General features: G+C 35.7%; 1 protein-coding gene and 1 pseudogene across 3 annotated transcripts in view; both read right to left on the bottom strand.

Moving 5' to 3' along the window:
* TMEM135 (transmembrane protein 135) overlaps positions 1 to 16,557 on the bottom strand; it is a 222,271-nt gene that overhangs the window by 97,478 nt on the left and 108,236 nt on the right. The window lies entirely within an intron of this gene.
* On the bottom strand, positions 3,321 to 4,479 carry LOC308503747 (heterogeneous nuclear ribonucleoprotein A1-like; annotated as a pseudogene). Its single transcript has 2 exons — positions 3,738 to 4,479; positions 3,321 to 3,580 (listed from the first exon to the last, which is right to left on the bottom strand). The product of its transcript is annotated as a heterogeneous nuclear ribonucleoprotein A1-like (transcript).

Raw genomic sequence — 16,557 nt, 5'->3', positions numbered from 1 at the left:
GCCATCTGCCAGTTCTTTGGGCATATGCTCATTCCAGAACTCATCTGAGAAATCCTTCCTCAATTAGGCATGGCATAGCTCATATCTATCTTAGTTCTCATTATTTCTATCCAGCTGCAGATTCCTCTCTGCATACTCAGTTTCCACTATCATTTCTTCAGAAAGGAAAGGTCCAGAACTAGTGGGTTTTCTTTTTCTAATGAACATTTTAAAAGTTTTAAAGCACAACTAAAGTGGGCATTACCTCTACAAAAAAAAGGGGTGGGGGAAGTAGCAGGGTAGCATGTGCTTGAATTATGAACCAGATGCACTATGGAAGCCTTTTCAACCATCTCTCCTAAACTGTATACACACACAAGATTTTTCCTTTTGAGTTCCCCATGCTTATTACAGCAAGAAAACACAGTAGATCAAGACTTCTTACATGTTGGTTAACCTTTTTCCTGTGCTTTTTCCCCCCTCTGCAATCAGCAAGACAGATCCTGTATCTAGTTTGTCACTAACAGACATAATGATATTGAAATATATAGTTTTTAAAAATACCTACAAAAGTATTTTAACAGTTTATAGATAAGAGTGTAATAAAATAAAAAATCACTACTGATATTTTTAAAAATCCAGTCAACTTTGCTCAACATCTAATGGTCTAGGGCAATGAGAAGAAACTTAAATGCTTATTTAGTCTTATTCAAACAGTAAAAATGAATTAAGAACAAACAGAGATAAAAATCTAGCGCAACTGTAAAATCAAGTTTTATCCAGTATTAGTTATTAATTATGAATTCCAAAATGATTAAATTACACTGGGGTAACCTCTATCACGGAAAGCAGAAGTTTTGTATTCTAGTTGCATATAGTGAGGATCTTATATGAAATTGGTGTATAACCAGGTTCAAGAATGAACCTATATGACCTAATGAGGGAGGCAGTCTGTCTAAAAGTCAAAATCATAATTTTAGATACTGGGAATGTTTGTACAAACTCTTCACCCCTTGAAAGTACATTATTTTTATATTTCTAATGGCAATATTATGCATTGTATGTATGCATGGATAGATAGGTAGGTAGTAGTAGATAGATAGATAGATAGATAGATAGATAGATAGATAGATAGATAGATAGATGGATGAATACACACAATATCTCTTACCAAAGGACAGTAGTCCCTGAACTTTCTAAATAAACTCAAAATTATGTACATGAAAATGTGAGTACAGTCAGTACCTGAAGAAACCACCATCTTGTTTTTCTTCTCTCCATCTTACTTGCTTTTGCAGAATGGCTGCATCTCAGGGAACCAGGAGGTTTCAGAATGAATAATGTGATCCTCATATGGTATTTTAGTCCCTCAGTTATGTTCACAACCTGATAATCATCTACTTCTATAGAAATTGTCATGAAAGGAAAAATAAGTTTTGTTTTTCTTCTCATTTTTTGTTCTCCATAAGATATCATTAATGGGCATGGGAAGAAATGAACAAAGGTTTTCTGAAGCTTTCTCACAATAGCATTCTTAATGTTCCCACAGTCTTGTTTTAATAGCAATTAGCATAGCTGCCGAGTTTTAGCTTACTTCTCCAGTACTGTGAATACATCCATATTAATTTTTATTTTAAAATGTCAATAACATGAATGCATACTTATTCTAGATTATGATCCAAAGTAGTACTTTGAAAATGCAGGTTATTGGACATATAGACATATGGGACATGATTTCCTGGTTAAGAACAAAAGAAACATTCATTTTGTTCATTCATTTAAATTATAGACTTACTTATTTCTCTCGTCCAACTCAGATTTTTTCAAGTGCTTGTTTTTAAAGGTATCTTACAGTTTAGAAGTTAGAGTCTTTTGAACACAAACTTCTACAAATCATAGCACACACAAAGACCTCCCTGAGCTATGTCTAAAACACTGTCTAAATACCAGCGCTGTCTCCTCCCACAGCATTAGAATGAGATAAACAAGCCGTGTATCAGCAAAGCAGAACAACTCAACATTGTCATGCTGGGAAGAAAATTAGGAGTGAAACAGAGTAAATGCTCTCAAAAATAAGTCCTCACAACACCCAAAGAGCGTTGAAACGGATATGACTTGGCCTTCTCAGCCTTCAAAATTTAATTAGTAACAATAAACCAGACTAATTGGGGGTGGAAGCTGCAAAGTTCTGAAGAGCATTTCTAAATGTAATTTTCTTAGTGTATTAAATATGGGACATGGCAAAAATGAGGCATGCATGTGTGTTAGCCAAAATTTTCACATGGAATAGTCTGATTAATATTTTAATAGAAAAGGCCCCTCAGGAAAGCAGGTGGTTCCTGGTGCACACGGTCTCAATCGGAGCGATCCTAAGTACACATTCCTTCATCTTAATCAAGCTGGGAGCCAAAATATAAATTGGCATTTGTGGAAGCATGATTTCATTTTTATAAAAAGGAAAAAGGGTAAAATGACTAGTTTTTAATGAAAACTAAGCATTAAAATATTGGTCATTACCCTGCCTCAAAAGTGTCATTGTAACTAGACTTTTATGTATCTTGAGACCTATTTGAGTTAAAAATAAATCCCCCAAGTAAATATACTCAGTATTTAGCAGTGAGTATAGTATGAATGACTAGAAGAAAACTTCCCATTATCTACATAACAAGATGGTGACATTAGAATTTTATTTTGGATTGTTATGCCACCAAACTACAAATCAGAACAGTTTAGATTAACTGAATTTCAACACAAAACTATTGCCTAGTTATTTCATTTCTGCATATATATGAAATTAAAATTGATCGCTAATTAACCTGCAAAAGCTAAGTGATTTATACCCAAGTGACTGTAGACCACTCTTAGTATTCATAATTTCCAGTTCTTTCTGTTGATAGTTCATCTACCTCTGAGTTAGTAGCTCTTATTAGCTTCATATAAATGCAGGTAAATATTTCTAATGTCTAGTTTGAATTTTTATATAAATAATTTTGAGTAGGTAATAGACAAGAATCACATTATCTTGCTTTAATAAAGTATTCTTTTTTAAAAACAAAAGACACATTTATTCAGCGTCATGATCAGACTATTACATTCAGCAATCAACAGCATGGGTGCAAAAAAAAATCTACATTAAAACCCTTTGTTGGAATGCTTTACACTTTCCACAGAACAGAAACTAAAATAACCTGTTATACAATTAGTCACAAATACAGTCCTCGAGTTTTTTGCCCATACACATGAGTATTGTCTAAAACATTTCTTCTCTGTAGCAGCTAGGCCCTGCCACCACTGTGCTTGGCTGAGTTCACAAATCTGTTGTAACCTGTAGCTTCCCTGTCACTTCTCTGGCTTTCCTCTCCTGCTAAGCTTTGTTTCCTGGCAGTAATTAAAACCTTCTGCCACTGTCATAGCTACTGCTGCTGCTGGAACCACCACAGCCACCTTGGTTTCATGGTTTGGCAAAGTATTGACCTCCACCACCATAGGGGCCAGAGCTTCTGCCTCCAAAGTTCCCTCCTTTTATGGGTCCAAAATTTGAAGATTGATTGTTGTAATTGCCAAAATCGTTATAGCTTCCACCACCTCCAAAACTGCTTCACTACCACCGCCAAAGCCGCCTCCGCCTCCTCCGTTGTTATAGCTGTCATAACTGCCACTCCCGCCATAGCCACTGCCCTGGTTTCCATAACCCTGTCCACCACTTCCACAGCCTCTGCTTCCTCCAGAGTAACAAGCACCACCTTCTCCATAACCACCATCATTACCAAATCCATTATAGCCCTCCCCACCACCACCACATCCTCCTCCACCACGACTGCCTCCAAAGCCACCTCGACCACTGAAGTTTCCTCCACGACCAAAGTTGTCATTCCCACCAAAACCACCTCCTCGACCACCACCGAAGTTTCCAGAACCACTTCGACCTCTTTGACTGGATGAAGCACTAGCCATCTCCTGCTCAGACAGGGCTTTCCTTACAGTTGTGGCCATTCACAGTGTGGTATTTGTGCATGACAATCTAGTCTACAGAGTCATGGTCATCAGAGTTTACAAAAGCAAAGCCTCTCTTGCCACCACCTCGGTCAACCATGATTTCAATCACTTCAATGTTCCCACACTGTTCAAAAGAATTTATTAGGCAATGTTCTGCAGCGTCTTCTTTTATACCACCGACACAAATCTTTCTCACAGTGAAGTGGGCACCAGGTCTTTGAGAATCTTCCCTGAGACAGCTCTCTTTGGTTCCATAACTCCTCCCTCCACCTAGTGTGGCGTTGCTTTCATGGCTGCACCCACCTCCTCCACAGTGGCACAGGTGACAAACCCAAAGCCTCTGGAGCACTTGGCGTTTGGGTCTCTCGTCACCACACAGTCTGTGAGCATTCCCCATTGCTCAAAATGGCTCCTCAGACTCTCATCAAATGTTTCAAAGCTCAAACCTCCGATGAAGAGCTTCCACAGCTGTTCAGGATCTTTGGGAGACTCTGACTTAGACATGACGACCGCGGGAGGGGTGACTTTAACGATGCTTACTCGGAGGCATCCACCGACAGAAAGGAGTGATCTAACGAACGTATCTCTAAAGTATTCTTATATACTCTGTTTGAATGACAACTTGAAAATTGTACAGACAATTTTATAGGCCTGTAAGTAGACAACCGGTCACCTTGGAAGGCTCCAGCAGAATCACCATCATCACTGGGGGAGAAAAATTCAGGAATTATCACCAATTAAGGAAAGAGTATTAAATCAATATCAGTAGGTATAATCATTCTTCAGATTATCTAGGTAACAGAGAACAGATGTTGAAGAAATAGGCCCAGGGGGGCTAACTCTGATGAGATCAAGAGTCATTAGAGGACAGGCCCAGAAGGGTGGTACAGAGATAGACCTTACAGAACTTAAGAGCGATGGAATTGATAGAGGAATGGGCATGGACATAAGTGTCTTCTACTTCACACCTTAGTCTAAGGTCAGTATTACCGGGCCTCATCACTTCAGGCCCGGACTAGTCTCAAAGATCAAACCCACCATCTAAATCACTCACTAGGTCAAATCCCTCGAGCCAAATCTCAGAGTTTCTCACGCTTGGCACTAGTGACATTTAGGGTAGATAATTCTTTATGGTTGGGGGTGAGGAGGTGGACGGCTACCCTGTGCATTGTAGCTGTTTAGCAGTTTATCTGGCCTTTACACACTAGGGGACAATAGCACCTCTCACCACCAGTGAGGACAACCAAACCTGTCTCCAAACATTGCCCACTGTCTCTTGAAAAATGTACAAAATTGCCCCCAGCTGGCACCGCTGATTTAGAGGAAGCCTAGAGATTCTTTACTTGGACCATTTATATAATCTTAAGCACAGATAAAACCCTGAGAACCCTAACCTCTTCTCTGCTATGTGAATCCTTTCTGTAATGACCATAAGAGATTATTGCATAGCTTTTGCTTAAAAATTCCTATCATGCGAAACTCTCAACTTTACCAGGCAACCAAATTCATTTATTGCACAGTTCTACTGGCAAACTCTTCCTCATTATTGTAGTGATACCTGTCTTTCTCAAAATTATACTTGTAATGCCCAGTTTTACAGGAAAAAAAAAATCTTTCTTCCACAAAAACAATCCTTCAAATATAAGATGATAACCTCTCCGCCTTGACCCCTTTGTCGGTCAGAACCACAAGGAACACGAAATTGGACCATCTCCCAGCTCCAGAAAGGTCCAGCCCTGGATCATATATACATTTACAACAACATTTAAACTTCTGTGTCCTCAAAAATACACATATAACATATGGAATAACTTTTTAAAATTATTTCCTTTACATTTAAATAGTCAATTTCAGATAAATTAATTTTTTTAAAAAAGGATCTACTCCCTCATTGGTGGACTAAACGATATACCTCCTTCAACACAATGAAAGACTTTACATTTTGCTATTTTACTATATTCACTGTGTTCTTACATGTAAATTAGCCCTTAATCTTGTATAATTGTTTTGTATATGTAAGTGATGTTTTGAATTCAGGGTTGCTAAATTCTAGAATATGTTTTTAACGTATCTAATAAAATCAAAGCATATAAATTCCCCATTTAGAAAATGTATTTTAGAAATAGCTTAAGGCAAAACTATTTTTATAAGACCTTAAATCATTTGTGTTTTAACTAAATAATTAACCTCACATATCTAAAACTCAGCTAGCCCACAAGTCTAATTACCTAAAATGGTCTCTAAGCAAAGAAACCCTTTGTTCAAATAAAATCAAACCTGAAAAGAACTGTAAGTAAAATAAATGAAGGTAGAAATGCTCTGCCTGAGGAACTGCTTTGTCTCCCATATATACCACACTACACATTTGTTCCTGGGAGACTCTGCAAAACCCTGGACATATGTGAAGAATACCTTAGAAAACACTATCATGGCACACACTAAAACAAGGTAGGGGAGGGGGAAGTCACTGTACCCTTCCTCCTAAACCTTCTCTCTCAAAATAAAAAGTTCATAGACTGGAAAGAGAGATGCCACAACAACTATGCAATTGATTTGTATAAAAATATCCCAGGTCTTCTCTCAAAGTAAGTTTGTTCTTACTTTACATAACATTCTAGCAAGGTGAGTTAAGTTGCTTTAAAAAAACAAAGCAAATTCAGCATAGGAAGAAAAGGAAAGAGAGGGGATGATGGAGAGAGACATAAAAATAATAATGAAGTAACAGTTGAAAGAAAGCATAGGAAAACAACTGGCAAGAGTGATACATTGTTTGCAAAATTGGCCACAACAATTTCTCCCATCCCTGTATGCCTACCTCCTTGCAATATGACTTTGTTACTCTGCTCGGTAGAGTTATAGACAGAGCCTAGTTCCCCACCCTTCCTGGGTAGGATGATTTGCTTTGACCAACAGAATCTGGCAAAGGGGACACGATGTGATTCCCAAGCCGTGGCTCCACTCTCAGAGCTTGAAAGCATAAGACCACAATGTAAGGAAGTCCAAGCTAGCCAACTTGAGGATGAGAGACCAGGAAGAGGGAGAAGTGAACAACTAACTCAGTATCATCTCAGACCATGAAACCCCCAGCCAAGGCACCAGAAGGCTATAGATGCGTGAGTGACCCCAAGACCAGTAGAAGAGCAGCCCAGCTAAGACCAAACTAAATTACTGACGCACAGAAATGGAAGAAAATCAAACTGTTGTTTTAAAACCACTAAGTTTGGGGGTGGTTCATTACAGAACAATAGATAATAAAAAGTAAGCTAGACCCAAAAGTAATAGTCATCTGGAGACCATTTAGTGTAGAATAAAGAGCCCTACCCAATTTGATAGGTCCTAAATATATAAATATTATGGTATTATAAAATACTTCATATTAACAATATGAATAATCAACAATGCCAATTTGTTTAATATGTTCTAATTAAGAAAGAGAAATATGTGATACCATTCAGAAACAATTTAATCTAAGATTGTTTAAAATATTTTAATGAATCCAAGACTTACAGAAAACTTGGATTTTTGGAGTACTAAATAACAATGAACCCTATTGGCCTTAGATATACAAAGTTGTGATATATAATAGAATAAAATTCTTTAGCACCTCTACTTCCTTATATAGTCCATCAGTGTTAAATAATAAGTCAATTATAGATATATAAAACCTAGCACATATTTTTAACAACTTAATCAAGATGCATATTTTGGCTGTTTACACATCTTTATCCAATATCTTATTCAAAACGCTGGGTGAAAAATATAACTAACTAGTTGTTGTAACCGCAGAAACTCTGCATAAGTGAACCACAGCTTCAGTCTTTCCTTCCCATAACATTCCACAGTGATGTAATAGAGGGGGATATTTTTTAAATACTTAAAATAAGACCAATTAAGCAAATACCATGATTACTAGCATATATTTTTTTGCCTCATAACTTGCTGCTATAGCCAAAAGAAAATACAAAAAAAAGAAAAAAAAGAAAAGTGTTCCATGGTGTGATCAACATAGGCTTGTGTGTTTTCCTTAAAAGAAAACTCTCCTTCACTTAATGAGCTATAGCATAGCCCAGAAAGAAGTGACTTGCCAATGCAGGTCTTCTGTGAATCAAACTGTAGCACAGCTACCACCAAACCTACTACGTAAGTATGTAGAAGTACGAAACAGGCTGCTTTTCACTGGTCGGGTACCTGGATGAGATCACCGGCTGGCCCCATAGGTCCCCAGCAGGACTCTATTACACTGAGGGTTTACCACAGTCTAGCAAGAACAGAGGTTCTCAACCTTTTTGTGTTCTCAGAGCAATTGGGAATTTAGAAATTAAAACACACAACTAAACCCAAAATAATGGTGCCTGCTACACAGTTTTTAAACTATTAGTATTCTGCCAAAGTACCTTGAAATATTAAACTTGTGTAGACTAAACTTTTTTATTCTGGTGAAGTAGACTATATGTATGTAATAAATATTCTTAAACTAATATTGAATGTGACTATTCCTAACAGATGTTTCTAATTAGTCTCTTAGTAACACTACCACAGGTTACATTATGGATACTTTAGGGAACTTTGCCTTCACTGTGAGATTTGTTTTTACACTGTTTCATTTAATAAATCTTCATCTCTGAGTAATTATGGAAGTAATCTGTACCCTGAGATAGGAAGAAAAGCACAAACATTTAAAAATCCCTGAATGAGTTAAATGTACCATCACGTGCCTTTCGATAGTCCTAGGGTAATTTGAGATTAGTAATTATAACAAATTTTCAGAATTCTCAATTTTTATCCATTCTATACAGACATGTGCTAATAACGTTACTAAACTCTAAATCACAGCATTTCACAAATTACTACATATTACTCTCAGATGCAGGGTCTGAAGTTTTGCCAACAATCTGAAACAGAGTATAGACTTTTCAAACCAGATACACATCATTTCCTCACTTTATGAAATGTTACTACCGTTATATTTCAATAAAAGTATTACAAAATGAATCACATTGTAAATGACTAGAACAGTAGTTCACAACCACCTGTGCAAATATAAGTGACCAGCTTGACCTAATGATAAAAGGAAAATGAAGATTTAGTACAATTAGTAAGAAAGTGAATCCCCATGTCCATCCTCTCAAGCCTATCTGCCAAAGAGACTATCTTTGTGACCACGGGGAGGACAGGACGGAGCCACCAAGGCACTCACTATTTCTCCCAATAGCCCAATTCCCTATCTTTCCACCAACAGCATGCTGAGAAACGGTAAGAGGCACCGCATTTGATATGGACCCCAGTCAAGGAAGGCACACACAGTAAGAACAAAATCTAACTTAAGTTACTACATTCAGCTAACTTTTATCTTAGGTTTGAAAAACAGGAGCTTGTGTCTCATTCACCTATCTCTAGAGCCTAGCATATTAGCATCACAAATGTTAATTAACTGATTTTTTTTAATTTGGCTATGCATAGCTTGCTTTATCAAACATTCAAAGAACATCAAAGCTTCAAATAAATTGTGGTGTTTAATTATGTCTCTACAGAAATGGCAATGGCTCCATCCTACTCCAGCTTCAGATCCCCCCAAGTATTCATTTTGACACTACTATCTACAAGGTCTGACAATTAAGTTTGCAAACTTGTTGCAATCATGTTGCTAACCTTTTCTGATATCAGAAGGATTATTCATTATGAATTTGTACCAACTGGACAAACAGTTAACCAAGTTTACTATTTGGAAGTGCTGAAAAGGCTACAGGGAAGTTAGGTGACCTGAACTTTTCGCCAACAAGTCATGGCTCTTGCATCACGACAGTGCACCAGCTCACACAGCACTGTCTGTGAGGGAGTTTTTATACAATAAACAAATAACTGTACTGGAACACCCTCCCTCTTCACCTGATCTGGCCCCCAATGACTTCTTTCTTTACCTGAAAATAAAGGAAATATTAAAAGGAAGACATTTTGATGACATTCAGGACATCAAGGGTAATAGGACAACAGCTCTCTAATGGCCATTCCAGAAAGAGTTCCAAAATTGCTTTGAAGGGTGGACTAGGCACTGGCATCAGTGCATAGCTTCCTAAGGTTAGTACTTGGAAGGTGACCATAGTGATATTCAGCAATGAGACATGGAGCACTTTTTCTAGGATGAATTCTTGCACTTAATTGTTAGTCCCGTATGCTATCCATTATCTAGATAACTACAAAATCTTCTAGCTGGTTTTTTAGTATTTAATTCTCCCAATCCATAGTAAGCTGACAGACATGTCTTCCTAATGTACCATTTTCATCATTCCACTCTTACTCAAATATCTACAATAGGTCCTTATTGCCTACTGAAAAATCCACAGCCACAACTCCACCAAACAATCTGTACCTATCCCATCTCACTTCATATTATTCCTTAAACAATCCTGTTTCAACTACTCTTCCTTACAACTATCTCCACACCTCTATTTTTCCCATCTGTTAATTCTCACTTCTTCTTCTGAAGCTCACAGCCACCACTTCTTTCAGCAGCACATACACAAAGAAAAGAGATAACATACATTCTCACTTTTGCCAGAGACAAAACTAGCAAAAGTGATTTTAACTGAAGAATAATTAGTGTTAAACAATAAATATTGATTAAAAACAAAGTAAGAGCTCACAGAATGCACATTCAGTACCCTGTTTCCCTGAAAATAAGACCTAGACAGACAATCAGCTCTAATGCATCTTTTGGAGCAAAAATTAATATAAGACCTGGTATTATATTATATTATATTATATAGACCGGGTCTTATGCTACGTATTATATTAAAATAAGACCAGGCATTATATTATATATATTATATTATATATTATATTATATTATATTATATTAACTCAGTCTTATTGTAGTAAAATAAGACTGGCTCTTATATTAATTTTTGCTCCAAAAGACGCATTAGAGCTGATTGTCCATCTAGGTCTTATGTTGGGGAAAACATGGTATTGCCTGAGAGAGTTTCGTGGAGAAGGTAGAGCATACAGGTAGAATTCAGAAAAGAACTACAAAGAGCATTTCAGATAGAAGAAACAATATGAAGAAAGAACAGCTATAGAAACAAGTATTATATTGTACTTTGTAGGGAAGCAGTAGAAAGAAAAGTTGAATAGACAAGAAAGGAATAACTTCTTAAATACTAGGCAAAGGTCCTGGATTTGATAGATCATTTGTATGAATACTCAATACACTCATTCAATGAACAAAGATTAGTTAGCCAAGTAAACCTATTATAGATTCATAAGGAATTTTCAGAAAAAGGCATTTTAGCCATAAAGAAAATGAATGGGAGAGAGGGGGGGGAAAAGCAAGGGAAAAGACCACCCAGATTATCTGCAATAATTGTGTCAAAAGAGGACAAGAGTCCAGAAATGTGTAACAGCACTGAAGCTGGAAAGAAAAGGTTCATTCTGAAAATTATTTGAATGATTAAGAAAAACCTAGAAAAGACTACACAAAGGAGAAAAAGGAAAAGAAAGAATAAAGGCAAAAATAATTTACTCAGACAGTGTAACAAGAAATAGTTAAGAGATTCACTCTGAAGTCACCTCTACCAACATATGTTTTGGTTTTGTTTTTTTCGTGGTTTTTTTGTTTTGCTTTGTTGTTTTTTTTTTGTTTTTTGCTTTTTTGGTGTGGGAGGGGATTCTGCATAAATCTTTCATGTTTCTGCATGTCTTACATGAAAGATACCACCTTTTGTTCCAGGCTTTCTTTGAAGGATTTCTGTATACAGTGAATAGCTTTAGAAGACAAAGTGTTTTGCTGTGGAGGAAAAAGGCATGCTCACTACCCATTATAAAAGATTTGGGTTCCCCAGACTCAGAGTTATTCTCCTGTCATGCAATCTACTGTGTTTGCAGGTGATACCTACCCTTCTACAGTTTACCCTGGGAAAACTGAGGTTCAAGGAACCAACACAAGAAAATAATAATATTCTGTCTATTGCTATTGTGGTAATAGTCTTGTGTCTCTGACCAGAAATCTCATGTCTTCTGCCAGCATCCAGGAAACTATGGCAGGACAGCTTTTTAAGCCTTCAAGTAGAGTAAAATCCTGGACAATATTCCATTTATCAAGAGGATGATCATATGGTATTTAATTAATTTCAAGTCACAGTTTTCTGTAAAGTGAAAATAACATCTACTACATAGATTATCAATATTAAACTGAGTGAAAAAGTCCATATAAATAAATTAACACAGTGCTTGACAACAGATATCTATCATTATTATTTATATACAATATGTTACACACAAATATGTGTAATATAAAAGTATATTTTATATACATACACATATGGTTTGCCATTTGCCCCTCAAAAGCTACACAAATTAATAAAACTCCAAACTATTAAATGGTAGAAATGATAGAAATACTTTCACAGAATTTTCTTTAAAATAAAAAAACCAAATGTGTGCCTGTGTATGTATGTGTGGGAATGTTTTTAAATTTCCTCTATGTCTAAGAACATGTAATCATATGACAGATTCTATTATAGTACTATGCATGTATAAAAACTTTTTTTCAATTTGAGAGGTTTATTCAGCTATAGGGATTTAACCATACTAATCCACCAACACCATATTTCCCAGTCCTTCACAGGATGGGAGGGTTTTCTTTGAAGCAAAGTTAGCCAGCACCAAGTGATCAAATGTAGGCACAATAAACAATGGCCAGATAACGGTTTGTCTGGAATTAGAGTATACCTGAGATTCGGAGACAGATTTGTCAGTTCTCCCCCATTTGGGTTAGAGGCCCTGATCATGTACAGGCATAGTATACTCTAGTAGGCTTGCTCTCCACAGTAATCTCTCTGGTCTATTTAGTAATTCTGTGTATGTGATGTATGTGATGTATCTTTCATGCTCATTACAATAAAGTTCCTGGACTGCTTAATGACAATTCAACATTAATACATTTTAGCAAACTAAGTGAATTTTTTAAATGTACTAATTATCTATGTAATGTTTTCAAGTATCGGGTTCCTGAAAATGAGGGGAAAAAGGCACGTTAAAACCTAAACCTACAGCACTTTTCACATTTCCCAATGTGGGAGCTTTGAGAACATACAGCTGACGTTAACTGTCATCATACAATAAAATTAACTCTTCCAAGTAGTAGTAGGCCTCCTATGAACGGCCTTAACAATTACCATGTTATATTCATTAACTGCATCAGGAAAGATATATGATTCGCAAGATTACAAGAGGATGAAAGCCAAAGAACACTCTGAACTGCATGAAATCTTTAGTAAAATTTAAACTGCAACTACAAAGACCTTAGTGAAAACCTCAGTAAAATGGCAATATATACTACACAGAGTTGTTATATTTTCTTTTCCAAAAGCAGTTTATTAATTTTTCCATACCAAAAAAAAGTTATTGGAACATGAAATATGTAATAAGACAGTATTTTTAATAAAACTTAAGTTGCACTTAAAATTACAACAAATAAAATTTTACATATGTTACATATTCCTTCTCCAAGATATAAAGATGTAGCAGGAACAACGTCTTCTGGGATTCAACAACTGGATTTATAATTCCTACCAATGTGACTGGGAAAGTTACGTAATTTCTCTGTACCTCAGCTTCTTTGTGTGCAAATAGGAAGAACTCTACTTCATTTATTTAGCAAGAGTAAAAAGGAAAATAAAAATATTTTAAAATAACAGCACTAACATACGTAAGCTGCTTTCCCTTCTAAAATTAAAAGAATACAATGGGATATTATTCAGGGGAAAAAAAGAACTGTCAAGGCACAATATGACATGGTAAAACATTAAATGAATATTACTAAGCAAAAGAAGCTAACCTGAAAAAGCTGCATACTGTACGATTCCATCTATATAACATTCTAAAACAGATAAAGAGACTATAAAAAGATCAGTGGTTGCCAGTGGTTTGTGGGGAGGAAGGGATGGGTAGGTAGAACATGGGATTTTCAGGGCAGTGAAACTACTTTGTATGATACTTTAATGATGGATACATGTCATTATAGATTTGTCATAACCTGTAGAAGAAACAACACCAAGAGTGAACCCTAAAGTAAGTAAACGATGGACTTTGGGTGACAATGATGTGTCCATGTAGGTTCTTCAATTATAACAAACGTAATACTCTACGGATATTGATAACAGGAGAGGATGGGAGAGCAAAGGGGATAATATGGGAATTCTCCACACTTTCTGCTCTACCTAAAACTGCTCTAAAAAATAAAGTATGTTAATATAAAAATAAAAAAGATAAAAAGAAAGAAACCCCAAAATGATGAAAAAAACTTATACACTATAAAGACAAATCATTATGTAACTGATGATCTTGATGTCTATGATTACCAAAATCCTAACAAGATAATTCAAATAGGTTACTATCTAATACAGTTATTAGATTACAACCGAAAAATAAGATTTTTGGATGTGTGTGGAAAAAGCCTAATCACACCCTCCAAAATGCACATATTAATCATATTTAGGTAGATAAGCTATTTTCCTATTAGAAATAAAAATTAACTATCACCTCATAATTTAAAAACATTATTTCACTCCTGTAAGGTAATTATCAAGTCAAGAATTAGTAATAATTACTAATATTTAAATGACGGATTTTGAACTATTATTAATAAGACTTAAAGAAATAAGCAAGTTATACTGAGGATTCAAGTGAAATCCCCTTGTAAATAAACATGCTCAAAAACAAAAGATTCAAAGGTTAATAATGGCAAATTTCTCTCACGGTTTTAGGAACCCAAATTCTATTTTCCCCTCCTGTCATTTACTCAGGTCTACTCTAATTTCCTAAAATGCCTCAACTAGAAATCTGTAAGTGTCCGTCTCATGCTACAAACTCAGTAATGATTAAATAGTACTACTGTACGCTCAATTGAGTAAATTATTGTTCATTCAAGTTCATAGGCAGCAGTTACAAAGTGAATGCTTGTACATAAAACAGAGCTATGAGCAGAGGTCACAGCTTTCTATGTTTATAGCTTCCCCACACAATTAATCTTGCAGCTGCCCTTGATTAGTTTTTGACATGAATGCACTGTCTCAGAGAGGTCAATACAAGGAGATTTCCATCCTCTTGACACTCCCTCTAACCTATGCTATTCAGAAACATTAAACCACTTATACTAGCATTGCACAAGGAATTCCCAGTGTCTAGACTCTAAGAAAGTTCTCTATCGTTAGTGCTGCATTCTTTAGACTGCAAAAGGTAGTCTGAACATGTCCATTTCTTTATGAATAGCTTTTGAAAAAACAAAAGTTCATTATCAACCAACAGCCCAAATTTCCAAGGATGACATCATATCATTACAGCAAAAGCAGACTGAAAAAATAAGAATAATGATTGCAAAGCTAGCATTTGAGATTGAATTTTTCTCCTTCAAAATATAAAGCAGTGATTTCTCTTCATTAAAATAGAAATTGTGATAGAAGGTTGTTCATACCAACAATTATGTTAATACAACAAAGATATAGATGAACACTAGAAAAGTAATACACAAATATGAAAGTCATTCAAGTACTAAATTATGAATTTTCCTGAAAGGTAATCCCTGTAGGATTTCACAACTTTTTCCAAATATAGAAAAAAAAAATACACAGTTCAAGCAAATATATAATATATAATACACACACACACAGATATATTTTATACTATAGCTTGCGTAAACTGATGTTTTTATCCAACAAAAACGTTCACAGAAAAGTATCACAGTTAAATTGGGGGGAAATGTAAAAAATTTATATATGCATACATATATATAACTATACACACAGTATACACACACACACACACACACACACACACACACACGAAGGCAATTCCACAGAGAGAAAACATACATTCTGTAGTATATTCTTCTCATAAAATTAGCCTGTTTGTAAAATAGAATAACTGCAGACTAGTAGGTAAAATATGCCTAAATGCAGAGAAAAGCTTGTTTCTATAAGGAGCAATTGCTTGAAAATGTTTCTACAGTTAAAAAACCGCTAATGAAAAAAATTACAACTTTGTTTTTACAACATATATGATTTCATACCCAAGTCACCACCACTGCTGTCAATGTGCATGACTTTATGTGATCCTTATTAATTTGCAGTATCCTTGCTGAGTGCCCCTAATTCAGTATCTATGAAAACTGCCATATGCTTTCCCTCCCATTGGTGTAGGCTTTTAGCGGACACTTAATCAGTGAGGGGAGGAACATGCTACGATAGACTGGATAGATTACAACAACTGTTACTAATATAGTGACGTAGTCATAAGGACTTCTAACACTGTTGTGAACTTTTGGGATGTGGGGTTGTGGGTAAAAAAAAAAAAAAATTAACTACCATAAAAGAATTTGTTTAGAAGATACATATAGCTACTGCTCAAAATGTAGCCAATAAAATAAAAGGCTTTGGAAATGACCAAAGAACTACTGGGAATCTCAAGAGAAACATTTATTTCTGTCCTGAAAACTTATTGAACAATTTCAGGTTGCAATCAATAAGTAGAATCTAACATAAGCTAACAAGAGACATACTAATATAAAGTGGTATAGAATACATCGTT

Source organism: Rhinolophus hipposideros (assembly GCF_964194185.1).
Source record: "Rhinolophus hipposideros genome assembly, chromosome: 10".
In the NCBI taxonomy this organism is placed as follows: domain Eukaryota; kingdom Metazoa; phylum Chordata; class Mammalia; order Chiroptera; family Rhinolophidae; genus Rhinolophus; species Rhinolophus hipposideros.
The sequence above is the reverse complement of the archived record's forward strand: the minus strand, read 5'-3'. Positions and strand labels throughout refer to the sequence as shown.